The sequence below is a fragment of the Brachycentrus maculatus genome, unplaced genomic scaffold (assembly GCF_059751285.1).
Source record: "Brachycentrus maculatus isolate JH-2025_06_01 unplaced genomic scaffold, ASM5975128v1 h1tg000315l, whole genome shotgun sequence".
Classification (NCBI taxonomy): Eukaryota; Metazoa; Arthropoda; class Insecta; order Trichoptera; family Brachycentridae; genus Brachycentrus; species Brachycentrus maculatus.
The window spans coordinates 1,132,527-1,151,929 of NW_028281064.1; positions in this window are offsets into that span (position 1 = coordinate 1,132,527).

Consider the following 19,403-nt stretch of genomic DNA (forward strand, 5'->3'; position numbering starts at 1 on the left):
CGTGTAGTGATTTTAGAAAAAGTTTTTAAATAATGACATCAAATGTTACATGACATTTATACCTTTTATTAAAAAAAACGGGTCTCTTAGGCCAACAAAAGTAATACTTATTTACAAATATTTAAGTTAGTACATTTATACGTTCCTTAGGTTTTTTTTATTATTATAAACCGTTTCATTTTAACAAAGTTTAATCTTAAATGCACGAAGTTCATGACTTGAAAATAAGGGAAAAATTTTCAATGTAGCAAAAGCAAAATTTCATTTTGATTTCAAGTCTGGTATTTTACCTGTAAAAACGAGTTGCTTCGTATAGCACGGGTAGCTTCCCCTTTGTTTGGAAAATTAAATATTATGTACGTTGTGTATTCTCCCTCGCATGCAAAATAAATTCACTTACAACAACGAGGCTTTTCTTTTTGTATGTAAGGAATGTACAGTCGTTCAGAAAATATTTTTAAAATATTGTTCATTCGTTTGTTTGTATTGCAAAAAAATATTCAAGTAAAAAATAATGTAACTCATTTATGAGTAGGTTGTGTACTTTCATATTGTGGTTACGCTTTCCTGAAAGGGTGGAATATAATCCCTCTATCTAAAATGTAATAATCAGAAATGATGTGCATTCAAGAAGAAGTAGCTGATGTTCCTCTTTTCAATTATTGATACGAGAAAAGTGATCAAACCAGCTCGCTAGTGATCAGTGAACTAAATTTATTTGCGTCTCTATGTTGTTGGCTGTAAGGCACATAATGTTTTTCCAACAGCAGTTGGAAACTGTGAGAGAAAGATAGTTTTTAGAAATAAAAAAGTTTTTTTTTCATTTGCTCGAAAAATTGTTTTTCTTTCATTTTACCTGCTTATTAAATCAAAGATTTGTTTTCTGCAGTTTGATTTTGGACCCCTTGAGGTTATTTTTTGCGAAAGTATTACTCCATGCATTATCCAATATAATTAATGTTAAGCTCGCATACCTTACACTTAAGTTAAGTTACAACATTTTGAGTGTGTCCAAATACTTGTTCACAAAATCTGGATTATCTCCAATTACAGGAGTTATTTTCATATTATAATATGAAAATAACTCCTGTAATTGGAGATAATGCAGATTTTGTGAACAAGTATTTGGACACACTCAAAATGTTGTAAATAAATTATCTGGTCAAATTATAAGCTTAATAATAAAAATGAAAATGGTATTTTCTGGCGTTTCTCATGTGTGTGATTATTATCCAGGATTCGGATCTCACATACTAATATAAGAGTTTCTGCTTAATAAAAAGCTTCTTTACATCTCACCAATAGATGTCTCTAGAGAAGTTCTAGTGATTCATGAACAAGGTTTCTAAATTGGTTCATATATATAGAACTTCCAAGAATTTGAGTAGTGTGGTTGTGAATAATGGGTAGAATTGGTGAATGTTACACGTGTGTAAAGTGATCACTTAAACCAGCCTATGACGGTCATAAGCCCCGTAAATGCCCAGACTTCCATATTCTTCTTCATCTTTGATGAGATGTTAAAAAAATAATAAGTTAAGTTAAGTTAAGCATTATCAAAGTTGTGTTGGGATGGTTTGTGGATGTAAAATAAGTTTTAAAAGAATGATAAAACAAATATATGGGGCGAAAATAGTAGACCGAGAAAAACTAGGCGAGTAGTAGTAATTATTCAAGTTAATTTTCAGCATAATAATGAAAGGTACCAGTTATAAAAGGTGGCATGTATTACTTAATTTTGGGTGCTTTGCCACTAAATAAATTTAAAAAAGGACTTCAAATACATGAGTGGTTAGTTCAGAAGTTGGAATAATTGGTGAGTATTCATGAAAGTAGAAGAGGCGAATAATGTTTGTAAAGATAAAGTGGTGTGTGGGGATTCTATTCTCTCTGCCTACCCTTATGCAGAGGGGCCATGATAGTAAGTTCTTCTTCTTCTTCTTTTTGTAGATCCAAGGGATCTGTTTGTGCCTCCGCATGTCGCTCTTGGGATGTTGACTCCCAGCTATCTTTCCATCTTTTCGGAGGTGTGTTAGTAGAGGATAGTTAGTTCGAAAGTTAGAATTAAGAATAAGTACATGGCTTGATTGTCCACCTCTGTGCTAAGCAAGCTACAGCGCTGGAGGTCCCGGGTTCGATTCCCAGGCGCAGGTAAATATAAATCATCTCTAATATTTATTTAATATTACCCTGGACTGGTCCCGAAGCGCTAGGTTGATCACCTTGCCTTCATATAAGTAACAATCAAGATAACACTGTGTTAATATAATGCAGTGCCCTTTGCACCATTGGGTGCGGATAAGGGTTAGAAGAAGTTATAGCTAAATAAAGCATGATCAATCCGGATGTCAATTGAATCTATCTATCCAATTAAAACTAAAACGCGTCAAATGAATACTTTGCATGTATCAAAGTAAGAAAAGATATTAGAATATTCAGGTTGATTAAAGCACTCACTGAAAAATAATATTGTTTGCATATTTGATGAAGTAATCACGAACGTTATCATCACAGTAAATCATTCCGAGCCATAAACACGAGAGAAGGCTCCGCAAGCTCCTCGCGCGATCAGTGAATTATACAGCGCCTCCCCTACCGCTATATAACGCGGAAAATCATTGGTGTAATAAATTATATCCTGGCAATTCTGCACCACTTTGTTACATCGTGCTCAATTTGTGTACGTTACTCCATGATTTTTCCCCACATTTTGCTGGAGTCAATTTAAAATTCAGGGAAATCAGAGTGCGTAACGAACAAGCAAAAAATAAAATAAAAAACACAATAAACTGTTAAAGGTGTCTCAATTTGAAATTTTTTAAAATATTTTTTAATAGAAGGAATAACCTGGAGAGCTTAAAATCTTAGAGACTCATTTGTTGGTATAATAAAAAGGATAAAGATGGAAAATATGAAAAATACATCACAAACACTCAGACCAATCGAAAATAAATTTTTCAATTCTCGGGAATCGAAATCGATGCCAATTTCAAAGTCGAGCGTCTACGTAACTACGCTATGCAGCCTCCCAAAAGCCAAAACACTATCGTTTTTTTTTAAACTTAAGAAATAGAATAAAAATCAGAGCATCTTAAGACGTACAAAATCTATTGAATACCAATAAAGTGATCTCTTAAGTCTGCCTAATGCTAGGTCGCAATGCTGGGATGCTCAGACATTCATCTCCTTTCTTATAAAGAGGAACAATTGATGTTTCATATCAAGATACCTATAGTATGAATACCAATTTATTGAAAACGCTACTTATATGTAAAAGGGATCCAAAACTTTTGCATATATACGAGTTCATAAAATTAATTTCATATGGATGTTGAATAATGGACAGAATGGTGAACGTTAAACAATTGTATGAAGAATCGTTTAAGCCAGCCAAATACTAGGTTGTAAGCCCTAGGATGCTTAGAAATCCATCGTCTTTCATATAAATAAAACAATGGAAAGGGTAAATAATCTAGTGTTTGATAAAATAGATAATAATACATTGATAATGAATTGTATTTAATGACGGAAAAAGGTCTTAACATATTTCAGACAAAATAATATAAATTTGTTCAGTAATTATTTTTAATAATATACTAATAATTTTTTAATTTTTTGAAAAAGGGACTCAAATATATTTTTGCAGTCTAATAACAGGAGAACTGTTAAGTGAGTCTGTGAGTCTAATAACTCTACGAAGCTTTTAAAAATCCACTTTTATGCTTATTTTGTCGGAAAACTTTTGTAGAACTAACTGATTCAGACAATTTTTCTCTTAGAGAAAAGCAACTTTTCTCTGCCATTTACCTCATAGAGTATGCAACCAAATTATAATATCAACCCTGTATTACGTTCACCTCTGCATACATCCGTAGGTGTGTGATGAAATGAACTGACTCAAGAGCCATTTCGACGCCAGACTCGACTGATTTGTATGACAATCATGTTTTCATGGGTAGGCTGAAAAGATGAAAAGCTCCATTTCTGGAATCCTTACTCATATAAAAAATTTGTATCTAAAAAGACGAAGAAAAATGTGGTAGTTTGGGTTTTGGCTAGATAGTTTTTCTTGCGTTTGGTATGAAAGTATACACTTTTTGTTTTATCCGTTTCTTATACGAGAAACGGATAAAACGGAGTCTGATATGTCGTTGAAGATCTTAGTTTGGGTCTCATGTGACCAGATTATTTTTTTTTAAATTTAGTATAAAACCACATAAGAAACGGATGGAAAAGAATCTGAACGATAGTTGAAAATCTAAGCTTATTGCTGATATTGCTAAATTATTTTTCTTGTGTTTGTTATAAAACCGCATAAGAAACGGATTAAAGTGAGGATCTGTCATTTTTTTAAAAGTTTTTTCTGTCATTTCTTGGTGGAACTGCATTTCATAAAATAAAATAACTATATTGTTTTTCCGCATAAATTTCATGATATTATTTTTGTGTACATTTGTATTAGACCACTTATTGAGTTATATTTCATTTTACATTAGATTTACTTTAGTTTGGAAAACTACATTTATTTTCATCGACAGGTGCTCACAAAAACTAATGTGTTTAATTTTTAATAATCACCATCGCATTCCACAAAGATATTGCCAAATTTAAAAAAATAATATTACTTTTGTAGCATTAAAATATGGAAACTGACGCTCCAGCTCGCGAAAGGCATTCTTGCATTACTTAAACGTGTAAGTGGCTGAACGGGGTGAACTTTGAGTGGGTAAATCCGTTGAATTTTCTTTCATTTTACTGAGGAGTAAACGAGTTTTCTCCTGCCTCCATACGAACGTTACAATGTGTAGGATGTCGGAGTTTTAAATTACATTTTGAATTTATTTTAACCCCTCTTGCTCTCAATTTATTTCAATTTTGCTGCAGACATGAGATAAAAGCACTTGTATCTTGTGTACAATGCTGTGTTTTAAAGCTGGGACTTCATTTTAAATTAAGCTCAAAGGATAATTTGCAAAGTACTCTTAATTTTATTTTACTCCAGAATGTGAATAATACAATAATATCGTTTATTTCTTTTGCAAAAATATAATTATCAAATTTGTGTTAAAAAATATTGTACCCTAAGAATTACGATTTGAAAAAGATCGGTCAATAGAGGTAATTTTTTGGTTTGTTATTGTTTCAATCGAACGTATACTTTAACATAAGAAAAGAATATCTTTAATATTTTTAAAGAGAAATATTTGAGTTTTTATTATTCACAAAAATATTTCAATTTCATACTATTTCTGTGAGCCTAAGCGACTCATTATTAGAAATAGGTATCAAATTGTGGTAGAAGGTTCGAACCGAGAAACTCTGACTTAAGAGTCCGCGACACTAACCACGGGACCACAACTCGACACGTTATATAAAAAAGCAAATGAGAAAATTACTTATGACTATGGTACTCGTGTTACCATACTCCTTCTCATACTACCAATACTACTTATGTGAAAAGAAAATTGAATTTTTAATCCCATCAATTTTATTTATTTTTTTTTATTTCAGACACTAGATTATTCACCCTACGGATGATGTATCAATATTTTAGATATCTCAACTTGATACAAAACGTCTATTGTCCTTTTCATATGAAATAAGATGGAAGTCTGAGCATCCCAGGGCTTACGACCTGGCGTTTGGTTGGCTTATCGATCACTTTATACACTTGTGTAACGTTCACCATTCAGATTATTATTGAATATCCAAATTGCATTCTTTTTTTAAACCTGTATATATATAATGGTCTCGATTACCTTCCACATGCTGGTACAATTTGATAGATTTTGAAGTATGGCTGACTGTGGCGCCACCAATAAGAAAATTTATTCTTTCAAATAAAAAGAATAATAGATGTAGTATTTCAAGTTGAGACACCCATAAATTTTGCTACAAGAAGACAAAATATCATCATTCTTATACCTATATATTATATGGTAAAAAAAATTATGTCCTTTCTTGTAAATAGTCATAAGTGAAAAACAAACATTGTTTTCGCTTCCAAAATGGTTTTAGGATAAATAAATTCAGACCCTTTTGTTTGCAAAGAATTTCCAGAATTGTGGACAAATTCTTTTGTCTGGCATACATTTGAATAAGCAGCGAAAATAAAATAAAATCAGTCAAGAGGAATAATTTCAGGGCGAACCACAAACATCACAACTGAGGGAACAGGCTTGTTAGGTGATCTCTAAGGAGATGAAGTTTTTTAAAGAAATGGAATAGAAATACAAGAAATTGTTTGTGTGTTTTGTATTGTAAAAAAGTACAGTCACCAGATGTGAAAAAACTCATTTGAGTTTTCTTTCGGTTCGAATTTAACGATCTGGAATCGTAATATCAATAAAATATAATTTATTTTTTGTCAAAATAACATAAATTTACGTGTTATTTGTAAAATAAGAGTGATATTTAATGTTCATGTATTAATATTTTAATAAATGTAAAAAAAAGTAATTCAACCAAAAATATAAACCTTTTTCACATTTTAAAATAGATGAATAAGAATATGGATGTCTGGGTATTGATAGAGCTTACAAATCGTCATAGGCTGTTAAGGTGATGACTTTACAGACGTGTAACAATTACTATTCTACCCATGATTAACAACCACACTTCTCAAAGTTTTGGATGTTTTACGTATATGATCATCTCTATTATAAGATGTCAAAAATATAAAATAACTTTATTTCTGAACAAGTATTTGAACACACTAAAAATGTTGTGAAGATACTTTTTTTATAAAGTTGACAAATTTGTAAACAATTTTTAAAATTGAATTTTAGTTAAATTTATTTTACGTAGTTCTTTGATTAATAAATAAATAAATTAATTAATAAATAAATTATTTTGTATGCAAAGGGTTAAAAACGTGTGATGAGATAGATGCCAGAAAGTATGAAGAATGAAAGAAAGTTGATTGGATTCAATTCTTAAATCCGATCAACTTCCTTTCACCCTTCTTACTTTCTTAATAAATTATGAATAAGTATGAAAGGAGTGTTTGGTAAATATTAAAATGGTAGTAATCGATAATGGATTGTAGTTATAATGTTTACTTTAATGTTTAATATTAGTTAAACTATATTAGAGTAGTTATAATACAGTTTTTTTAATATTTTAAGTTTAATATCACGTTATATTTATAAATGTAAAAATAATTGGATGAGTAAGAGGGAGTATATCGTGAGGTGGGGACGACAACGAAGGCGATACTGGAATGATCATGTAAACAGAATGTCAGATGACAGACTTCCACGTATCGCCCTTTAAGGAATCCCTGAAGGACGCAGACCCCCAGGAAGACATCCAAAAAGGTGGAAAGACAGCTGGGAGTCAACATCCCAAGAGCTACAAGCGGAGGCACCAACAGATACTTAGTATCTAGAAAAAGAAGAAGAAGAAGAAAAATAATTAGTTTCAAAACTAAAATATTTTATGTATTAATTTTAAATCAAACACAGATTTTTTTGAGTCTACTAAGTTTTGTCGTTTTGAGTCGTTTTGAGTCTACTAAGATTTTTTTGAGTCTACTAAGTTGAGTCTACTAAAATATTTTAGTAAAACTTCGATATAACTGCCTAACTGACCGTTAAAGCCGAAAGTCCGTTATATAAAATAGGTTTAAAATAAAAGAAAAACTTTTTTTTCAAAATGTGAACATTGTTTACATATAAACAATACAAAATACAAACAAAATTCCATGTATTGTCTTCGGACACTCGTCGTGAAGTGACGTTGCCATTCGATATCGACGCACTTGCTTTAGTAATCCTACTTTGAAAAAGGAATCAAGTTTTGTCAGCACTTCTGAAGTTTGGTGATTCAAATTTTTTTTATAATCAACTCTATAAAATTAAAAAATGCATACAACATTTTTTTACCATTTTTTTTTCCGTTATAAATGAAATTGGTTAAATAGAGGTTCATTATATCGAGGTTTTACTGTACTTTTGATTCGTAACAAAATTTTATTTGTACTTAAGTTTATAAAATGTGCAACAAAGTATCAGCAAAAAGCAAGAAATCATTAAAAAGATTTTTAAAAATTGACACGTAGCTATAATATGATGGATAAGTAGGTAAATGTACTTTGTCCAATGCTTTATGTATTTACAGGTCAGTGTAACGGCTCCATGCGGTCGTTTAAACCACCCCCGGATCGGTCACAATGTAAAAACACGATTACCCACGAACTCGTTCCGAAATTGCACATTAGCTTCGGAACAAATCCGCGCTTAACGACTAATTAATTAGCATCACACGCGAAGCAGAGGCCATAAATTGGTGCGAGATTGATAGGGCGAGTGTGCCAAAACCCCGCAATTAAAATTGCGAACCGACTGCGACCACATCGCAAAAAAACCCAAGCAATCAATACAAATCATATCTCAATTTAGATATTGACAAGGGTCTTTTTCTAATGTGCCCGCCAAGGGCGCTCGTTAAGTCGAAGAGATTTACGCTGACATACGCGAGCTGAATACAAAATGAATAGAATTTGAAATTAGACGAGTCTTTGGAGACGTTTGGCGGGAAGGAAGCGGATTGGTTGGTGATTATACCACTTGATTAGCGAGATACATTATTCCGCGCGTTTTATTACACTCTCTCCCCGCGAACGTAGGTGTGAAATTAAGGAATTTCTCCTTGTTCTTGGATATTCTACGTAAAACTTGATTGGTACCCCATATCCAACGTGACGATGACTCATTTAAAAGAAATATTTACATTTTAGGCTGAGATCTCGAGGGCGCATTCGGCGCTGAAGATTAGACGTCTCTCATCTCTCAATTCTTTTAGAATATACTCGTATGTTGAAATTACTCTTTTTTTAGAATATGTTTTGCAACATATTTTTTCTGTCTTTACTTTTTAATCACTCTATTCTTTTAAAAATCATAAATTTATTTCCAAGTAAACTTATTTTTTTATACAAAAACGATATATTAAGCAAAATATTGAATTACCTACGTCAAATGTTGCCTAGATTTAATGAAAATTAATTTGCGATTTATCGTATGTAGGGTTTATCGTTTATCTTAATGACATATTAAAACATCGTTTGTTCAGTCGGTAAAATATGCAACTAGGAGATAAATGATTTAATTGTGTTGTATCATCAATACACGGCGTTGGAAGTCCAAATCCCAATATAATCTTGAAATATTCAAGTAATAATGATATTCAAGTAATATTATATGTGAAATATTCAAGTAAAATTTATTATCAGTTTTTATAACAGGCATAATAATAAGCATTTTACAAGGCACTGGTTTTCTGCCTATATATTGTAGAATTCAAGCTTCTGTATACCCGTATATATCATTGAAAGCTCCTGAGAAACGACTTACGCAAAATATTTTTTTATGAATTAAGTATCGAAAATTATGAGATAATGTCAAACAAAATTGTATCTCGATTTTACTGTTACTAATTTGATAAATTGATAATCAAAGTCTCGTTTTAACGTGTATGTAATCGGATTTGAAAATATGACCTAATGTTATGGTACCTGCGAGGAATATTGCCGACCACATGCGATTGATACAAACGACTATTGTATCCGTGACAATAACTCAATCTAGATTAAAAAGGGATATAATTAACTGAGGCAATGTGTGGTAATTTGATTTGTTTCGTGGTCACGTGGGACAGGATATAAAACATCATAATTATGGCCGAATACGAGAACATCAATCTAAGGGCTCATAATTAATTATTCCGTTTCACTTTTTCATCAAAATTAGAACATGAAAAATAATGGACGACTTGTTTTATGAATCTTCCCATGTGTGTATAATCTACAAACATATGTACATATTCAAATATATATATTTTTTGTACGAGGAAAATATTCAGAGGATTTTTTAGTTGCACATTCAAAGAATATATTTTATAAATTAAACAACTTTGATTTAACCATTTAAAAAAAAGTGGTTACAACAAAGTTGTTTGGTTTTATAAAGTTTATTAAATGTGGCACAAAGTATCTGCAAAAAACATTCAAGAAATATATTTTATATTTTAAAATCAATATTATTATTTTTGTATGGTACTATAAACATTCTGTGTGCGTCTAAATACTTGTTCACAAATGTGTATTAACTTTTAATTTTTTACGTCTAAACATAGATGAAGAAGCATATGGAAGTCTTAGTATTTACAGGTTGTCAATCATGGATTTAAAGGTGAATATTACACTTGTGTAAAGTGATCACTTAACCCGCCTAAGACGGGTCATAGGCCCTGTGAATACCCAGACTTCCATATTCTTCTTCATCTATGCTGTCATGTCAAAAAAATGTAAACTCTCCTTTTCATTCATCGTTTACTTTGTGTAATACCACTTAAAAGTCTACTTCACTACACGTTTGGGAATAACCATTTTTTCATATTATTTATTCATTCGGCATCAACTTTGTGGAATGACATGATTATTTTATTAAAATTAAACTTTTGAATGTACCACTTTAATGAGTTTTATTTATATATACGACTAGTTTCGAAAACTTACAGATGATGAAACTAGTCGTATATATAAATAAAACTCATATTATTTTCGGACATCTCATCAAAGATGAAGAAGAATATGGAAGTCTGGACATTTACGGGGCTGACGACCGTCATAGGCTGGTTTAAGTGATCACTTTACACACGTGTAACATTCACCAATTCTACCCATTATTGACAACCACACTACTCAAATTCTTGAAAGTTCTGTATATATGAACCAATTTAGAAACCTTGTTCTTGAATCACTAGAACTTCACTAGAAACATCTATTGGTGAGATGTAAAGAAGCTTTTTACTAAGCAGAAACTCTTATATTAGTATGTGAGGTCCGAATCCTGGATTACAATCACACACATGAGAAACGCCAGAAAATACCACTTTAATTTTTATTTTATAAAACTCATTAAAGTTGTATATTCAAGTGTTTAATTTTAATAAAATAACCATGTTTTCCACCAACTCATGCGCATTAAAATTGTTGTTAAATCTCTTTTTAGGTCAACTTTAAACTACACAAACATTTATGTACAGATATCAATAAAAATAAATCAACATTATTCTGTCATTCCTAGAACTACTCTAATTCATGGGTCGGCAACCTTTTGTTGTAAAAGGCCCAAATATTTTTCATGGGGATCAGTGCGTGCCGCACTTGCAGTAGGTATACATACAATATTTATGTACAAATATTTTAGTTTTAAAAATAAAACGCTAAGTGTATATTTTAACGACATTTATTGTATTTAATAAAATCAATGAGATTCCCTTCGCTCCCTTTCTCGCTTCCTTTCACTCGATTGTGTATAATATCGTCCGTCATGTGCGTTGCGGCGAGAATCTCGCGGGCCGCACCAAGATGTCTCGCGGGCCGCATGCGGCCCGCGGGCCGCAGGTTGCCGACCCATGCTCTAATTGATAGTTGTGTTTTAAATTTATATTTTCCCCAATGTAGACATACTTTTGGGTCTTACACTTATTTCTCTAATGACATAAATTTTGGAAGGTACGTAAAGAATGTCGTATGATTTAGCAATCTGATGGAAGGGCTAGTTATACCGGAATTAGTTTACCAGGAAGTTGACCGCAGTTCGGATATCTGAGTAGGAAGTACTCATAGGGATGAAATCCTATCTCCAATTTGATTTTCCTGGACTTGTCTCTTGGGTCTCCCCTCCCCCCAGTACTTATCAGAGGGCTGAAATATGCACTAAGATATTAAAAAATACAGCTATCATTATAATACAGCTGTTGTACATTATGAATGGTATGAAATTTATTATTTTCGTCTTGTAATTTATATTCACATCTTAACATAGATGAATAAGAATTCATATTCTATGTGAATATATTCTCACCTAGACTTTCATAAGTCTAGGTATTTACTACGATTTTGACCTGTTTTAGGCTGGCTTAAGTGATTACTTTATATACTTGTAATATTCACAATTTTACCCATGATTGACAACCACGCACACAGTTTTTACAAATTATTGATGCGAGTATTTTAGTTTTCTTATGTAGATTTGTTAATTGTTAGTAATTGTGTAAGAAGTGATCACTTAAGTGATGAGTCAATAACAGATAGTAAACCCTGTACATATATGCTGAAATGTCTGTATTCCCATAAAAATAAACTTTTTCATCTTTGTCGAAATACCGATGTTATCATCAACATCACAAATATTTTTTAGTGTAGGCAATATATTTTTTTAAATAACTAAGATCATGTTGCTTTGTATTCCATAAAGATATATTCTTTTAAATGTTAAGTTATCTATATGATGAAAAAAATGTCATGTAAATGGGTCGAAAATATTTATTAAATATGAAAGCATAATTAATAAATACGTAATATTTTATAAACAATTATAAAAAAAGATAATAATTTTTTGGTTTCCATAGAAATAAAAACAAACTATGTTCTCGTATTTCGATTCCTTAACCCCTAATAAATGTACATACCCAGAATATAACTTTGAGATAACTCAATATTAAACCGGTCGGTGGACGAATTAATCCGGGATAATACGAATTTCGAGGTAGCGACGGGTCACCTCATCCTGACCTCGTATTTACCTTAAACTCTACTCAGTTTACATACATCTACAGAGGTAAGAGGGTAGAACAAACCTGGCAAGTATGCCTACATAATATTATACTGGAGCTCTCATTGCAGATTTACAAGGGATGACCCTTGTAAAGTAATTATGAGTGAAGGATAGCCACTTTGAGGTTGCGTTGTATTATGCTAAGGGATTAATAAGGCTCTGAATTGGAATCGTGTTATTAGAATTTCGTTTTCAGAAATTGATTCTCATTTAATAAGTTACACAGACCGTAGAGGCGAATTTGCAATATTTATAAGGATAGATATAATACAGAATTAGCCATAAAACGAGTTAAAGGTGTTTTTTTTTTAATTATTTTAATAAATCGCCTTTTAAGGATCGAAAAACAACAAATCACTTTATACACTTGTAAAATTCACCATCATCATAAAGTTATCACTTAAGCTAGCCTATGACGGGTTGTTAGACCTGGAAATTCCCAGACTTCCATTTTTTTCACCATATATGTTGACGGTGAATGTCAAAATGTAAAAATAACCCCAAAACTGGATGAACCGAGATTTGTGAAGAAAGATTTGTAAGAAAAATCACTCAAAATGTTATGAACTTATTATGTCTTCGGTAATATTGACTTTCTTTAATTACGGATTCACAATCAGCTTAAAAAGTCAGTTTTAAATTTTATCTGGTAAATACCACTCTTTTTTAAAATCTATTGCGAAACGTATTTCAATGCGTTCCGCATCATTTTCAAATACCGTATAACGTTAATAGTATTTAAAAAATGCGAAATGCGTCGAAGCACGTGTCACAGTAAATTTGAAGAAATAGTGGTATTTAATAAGTTAAACATTAATCAAAAATGAAATATTTATATTTAAGCTCTCGAGTAGTAAGCTTTTAAGGCCGAGATATTAGACGATGATTTTTTGTTAGATTTGGATTTTTTTAGAATACATATTGAAAGTATTTTTATGTAATTTTTTAACATTTTGAAATTTTTTTAACCCTTTGTTTTTCAAAACCATGTACATATTTAATTCGAAGAATAACTTATTTTTAAGCAAAAAAATCAATTACGTCAAAGGCTACCTGGGTTTAAAGAAAATATAATTGCGGTTTATCGTATGTTGGGTTTGTCGTATATTTTAATGACATTTTAAAACATCGCTTGTTCAGGTCACAATAGGTTTAACAAATAGTTGTATTTACCAAGTAAAAATTTTACCCGTTGAATCAATTCATGAATTGAATTTTAACCCTGGTAGGCGATTACATACAAACATATTTAGGTATACACACCGTACATATAATATATTGAAACGCGTGTTTTCCCGTCTTTAGGCAGCTTTGCGAGAAAATTTCTCCAACGTTTTCTTTCTCATGAAGGGAGTATGAAACGAAGGCAGGGTTCATTAAAATACGTCTAACCGCGAGAGAAATGTTGCCTGGGAGGAATCATGAGTTTAAATTAATTATTAAGCTCCCGTTTCTTTCCATTCTCCATACGTAAGGCGGGGGTAGCCAAGGTAAACGCTTTTCTATTGGGGCTGGAATTAAATAATGCCTCCTTGTCAGAGGGCGAGTTCTTTATTTGAATGTTAAAGTTTTATTTTTCTTGCGAAAAACCCTCATTGTCGTGTTCGTGAGGGTGTGTATTGTGCAAGTATGTAAGTATGTGAGAGAGGCATGTTTAACGAGACTTTGTCAGATACACGGTAATGGGAATACGTTCATTGTTAATTCATCGACCAAGGAAGGTATTTGTGTAAAGTGAATTGTAATTTCGCGGTTCAAATATTTTATTTCTTTAATATTCATGGAGATAATGTAACCACATACGTTCATTCAAATATGTTTTATTTTTATTTATATGGATAATTTATGATTAACTGTAATTTTTTGACCTCTAACGATTTAATAAAACTTTGAAAAAGCTTTTGCAAGTATAGATTTGTAACTTTGAGTGCCCTAGCTCGATATTGTTGATTTTTTTTATTTTCCTCATAAAGCTCCTTTACTTAGTCATTTGCTTTTACTTTATAATATTTTATTTATTTTTTCGGCCTTTTTGGGGTAAGATATGTTATAATGATTAAGGAAACACTTGTTTTTGAACAACTTGAGTTTATTATTTGGTATAAAAGCAAGTGTTTCCATAATCGCTTAATAATACATTTTATTTCTGAATCTGATGGAAATAACTGGGTTTTGTCTTCTCAAAAGTTTATTTTAAATATTGATATCTCAACATAGTTTACGAAAAATATAGTCGTTTGGGTATTTACAGGATATTTGCTCAAAAAAGTACTCAACTAAAAAATAGATAGTGTCGAGAACTCGTGCTGAGAGCATGTGAAATAAGATGTCAATTTAAGAATATAAAAACAATTTCAGAAATTTGAGAAGTGTGACTGTTAATCATGGATAGGAAAGTTAATTTTATACGTGTATAAAATGATAACTTAAACCAGCCCATGACAGATCTGTGTGATTTTTACAATTTCAATCTTCCATATTCTTCACATTTTTTTGACATCTCCAAAAGGATGAAAAAGAACATGGAGGTCTGGGTATTGATAAGGCTTATGACCTGTCATGGGCCGTCAGACTTCCGTATTTTTTTAATGTCAAAAAATGTAAAAATTAATCCAGATTTGCGTAAAAGTATAATATTTGGACATACTCAAAATATTCTATATTCTTCTTTATCTATGTTGAGTGTCAATATAAAATGTTGATAATACCCAGGCTTCTAGATTAGACTACAATATGGTTTCTATATTGAGATATGAATATATTCCGCACATTTGTAATAATATTAATACAAATCTTAATATCAGGGTATTTTTCGATATATTTTAAGGCAAGTGTGTACTTAAAATTATATTTGGGTAATCACAAAAAATAATACGTACAAAAGATACTTGGGTTTCCGCTTCATCAGCCGTCTTAGCTTAACATATGAGAAAAATGATTGGAATTTCAAAATCCTATCCGGAGTAGAAATAAAAACGTAGAGAAAGATATTAAAGACACATACATTACATGTACAAACACAAAGTCTGCTTAGCAAAATCGTCCACCCGAGGGTAGCTGGTACGGGGGTGTGGTCCAGGGAGGGGGGTTCCTTCGGAGGATATTTGACAGTACCAAGGTAAATAAAATGAGGGAAGATCTCATTCCGTGGTCTGTTAAACATTTACATGTCAGTGGAGGTCTAGTTAGATTAGAAACGGGCAAATATACCCACATTTACTTTGTGACCCTATCGCAGTCTAGCGGACCTCGGGGGTTCCCAAATGGACCGAGATTCGGTTTTAAAACAAGGCCCAGATACGATCTCCGGTCCGAAGAATTTTGTTTACTGCTGCAAACGTTAAAGTGTTTTATGTTCGGAATTAATAGTTAGTGCTGTAGTAAACGTGACAATTTTAATATAAAATTTGTTAGAATCCTTTCTTCAAAAAAGATACCTGAATAGTATTATTAAACTTGCAAGTTTAATTTACATTTTAGAACTATTAGATTCAATCGACTTCGCAATGCATTTGAAAATATTAAAAATCATAAAAATCAACAATGCAATTGAAAACATTGAAAATGCTATGTGGCAGTAGGTACCAAGAAGCACTCTGCAAAGCAAAGTGTTAAGTTTTGGGTATGTTACTGTTACGTTCAATAGATGACGTTGCTATAAAGTACAAAAAGGTGTTTTAAAAAAAGTAACTCAAGCTGTCGCAGATAAAAACATTTATCACAACACAACAAAGAAAACAAGGTCGTATTCGTGTACAAGTTTTTGTAAAAATTTCAATGCAATCGATGAATTACGAGATTAAAAAATTTGAACAAACTAACATTGTTTTTTGTTGTTGTTTAAACGAAGTAAGTATAACATTTAAAAAGAAATGGAGAGTAATTATTAAACCCCACAAACAAAAGTATATAAATCACTTAATCGCATCAACGCAGAGTCATCTTGATCTTTTATAACGTAAAGGCAAAGTGATCAGTCCTATGCTTCAACTCCGGATATTAGGAGTGGTAAAAACTAAAAATCGTTTGACTCATCCAATAATCGAACCCGGTACATCATGGTAGTCGAATGCGCTACCCACTACAATACGTAGCCGGACATTTCAAAACATTTGTATGTGTTTACCGTACAACAATGAAATATCAACAGTATTTATATATACTCGTATAATATACTCAAGAAATAAAGTATGTAACATTGAAAAAAAAATATATGTAAAGTAATAGGTAGTGTACAATTTTGACATTTTTAACTTTTCTTCATATTATGGATTACGCTTTTGTACGGTAAAGTACATTTAGTCACTAATAAAACTTTAACGTGAATGTATTATTATTTCAGTGGAAGTTTTGAGTATAAAGCAAACTTTTTTCCCAGAGGGAAATTATTTACAACTAACATTCACAATGAAATGTTGCAACAGTTCAAAAACTAGTGTAATCAACTGTACTTCATATGTTGAATTTTTCCGCGAGATAAAAGTTTAAAAGCGTAAAATAACTTCGTAATTGCGTTGCGTTAGTTTTGTAATGCAGAAAATGGAATAAAAATACGTTTTTAGTGAGTTTAAATGCACATACCTACCATAAATAACATGTGTAAAATCGAGTTATATTATATAATCCAAATCCTTAATTTTTTTATTAATAATTCTTCTTTTCTTATTGAAAATATGGTAGAATATGTAAACAAGTTCTACTCACACAAAAAAATTTGAAAATTTTTATTTTTCTGCCTATTATTCGTCTTAACTTTTGCTTTATTTTATTCTTGCTCTTTACTTTTAACTCATTTAACGTTTGTGAAATTTTGTAATTGGAATATTACAATTACCTGTTTTATTTGTTATTTATTATTGTAAATGTATTTATGTTGATGTTCTTTTAAATTTCCAAATAAATAAAATAAAATATCTAAGAAATCAAAAATAAAAAAAAATATCCTTTGACTAGACAAAGTTATTTTGCATTTTCTTCCAGAATAATGTAAAGCCGTTGAGTTTGATTTAATATAGAAAAAATAAAATCAAGCGCAATGGAAAGCAATTTGAAATATGCAAAATTTTCTACGGTCAGCGAGATGGAAAATTCTAGCCTCCCTCAAATCGCCCTTCACTCACCCTTGACTAAACCACATGTGAAACTTTATGTAATTACTGCACGAGAATTTGAATATGCGATTGCGGTTGTTGCGGACCTTCGGGTGGAAAGGTGAATACTCAATCAACCGGTTTGTTGTTTTGTGGTTACTTCAATATTGTCATCCAGGAGTGAGAAACCTCTCGAAAGCTTACATACCTAAACTTTCATATTATTTTTTGACATTCCAACATGGATGAAGAAGAAAATGAAAGTCTGGGGATTTACGGGGCTTACGACCATCATAGGCTGATTTAAGATATCACTTTACACACGTGTGACATTCACCAATTCTACCCGAGATTCACTCAAATCATATAACTCTATGTGATCCAATTTCAGAACATTGTACTTGAATCACTACAACTTCACTAGATACATCTATTGTGAGATGATAGAAGTTTTTTTATAGAGCGGAAACTCTTTAAATTGTATGTGAGTTACGAATCCTCAATTATAATCACATACGTGAGAAACGCCAGATAATATCATTTTCGTTTTATTATTTTTAGCTCATAATTTGACTAGTTAATTTATTTACAACATTTTGAGTGTGTCTACATACTTATCCACAAAACTCCTATAATTGGAGATAATCCAGATTTGTGAACAAGTATTTGGAGACACTCAAAATCTTGTACCTTAACTTTGTTATATATGGTTTCAACCAATTTTTTGGATGTAGTCGCACTAATCTGAACTGTTAAACCTTGATAATGCACACCTACCTAAATATATTATAACTAATGCAATAATTTAATTCGAGTATATGGTATTAGTGATTTTTTCACTGTCATATTTATTCAATATTACCCTGGACTGGTTCCTTGAAGCGGAGGGCTGATCACCTTTCCTTCATGTGTAAACGATCAAGATAACACTGCGTTTATATAACGCAGTGCCCTATGCACCATTGGGGTGCGGATAAGGGTTTTATTATTATTATTATTACATGGTGCGTACTAACTTACACTCGACTAGCACGTATATATTGATATATTTCTCTTCACCAAATAATCCTCTTCTTCTTCTTGGACTAGGCCCTGTGGCCTTTATCAAGAAGGGATTAGCCTCCTGCGATGTCAATTCTCAGCTGTCGTTCTATCTCTTTTGTGGTCTACCCGGGAGTCGTCTACCTTGGGGTTGGCCGTGCAGAGCAATGTGCAACCAAATAATAATTATACTTTTGCGATCAAAATGAAATTATACCAATTCATTTTAGTACTATTTAAATCTGCTTAGTGGAGAGCTGATAAAAAAGTAAGGACTAATTAAAAAATCTTTGTTGATATTGTCTGCCTCCGTAGTGTAATGGTCAGCACTCTCGGCTACCGTTCTGGAGGTTCCGGATTCGATTCCCAGGGGGGGTAAAATACATATTAGTGATTTTTTCACTGTAATATTTATTCAAAATTACCATGGACTGGTACCTGAAGCGGAGGGCTGATCACCTTTCCTTCATATGTAAACGATCAAGACAACACTGCGTTGATATGACGCAGTACCCTATGCACCATTGGGGGTGCGGATAAGGGTTTTATTATTATTATTTATTATTGTTGATATTTTCCAATTTCATTATATTGTTATAAAAATTGTTGTTTATGCTTAAATATAATCATGTAAGTGTCATTATAA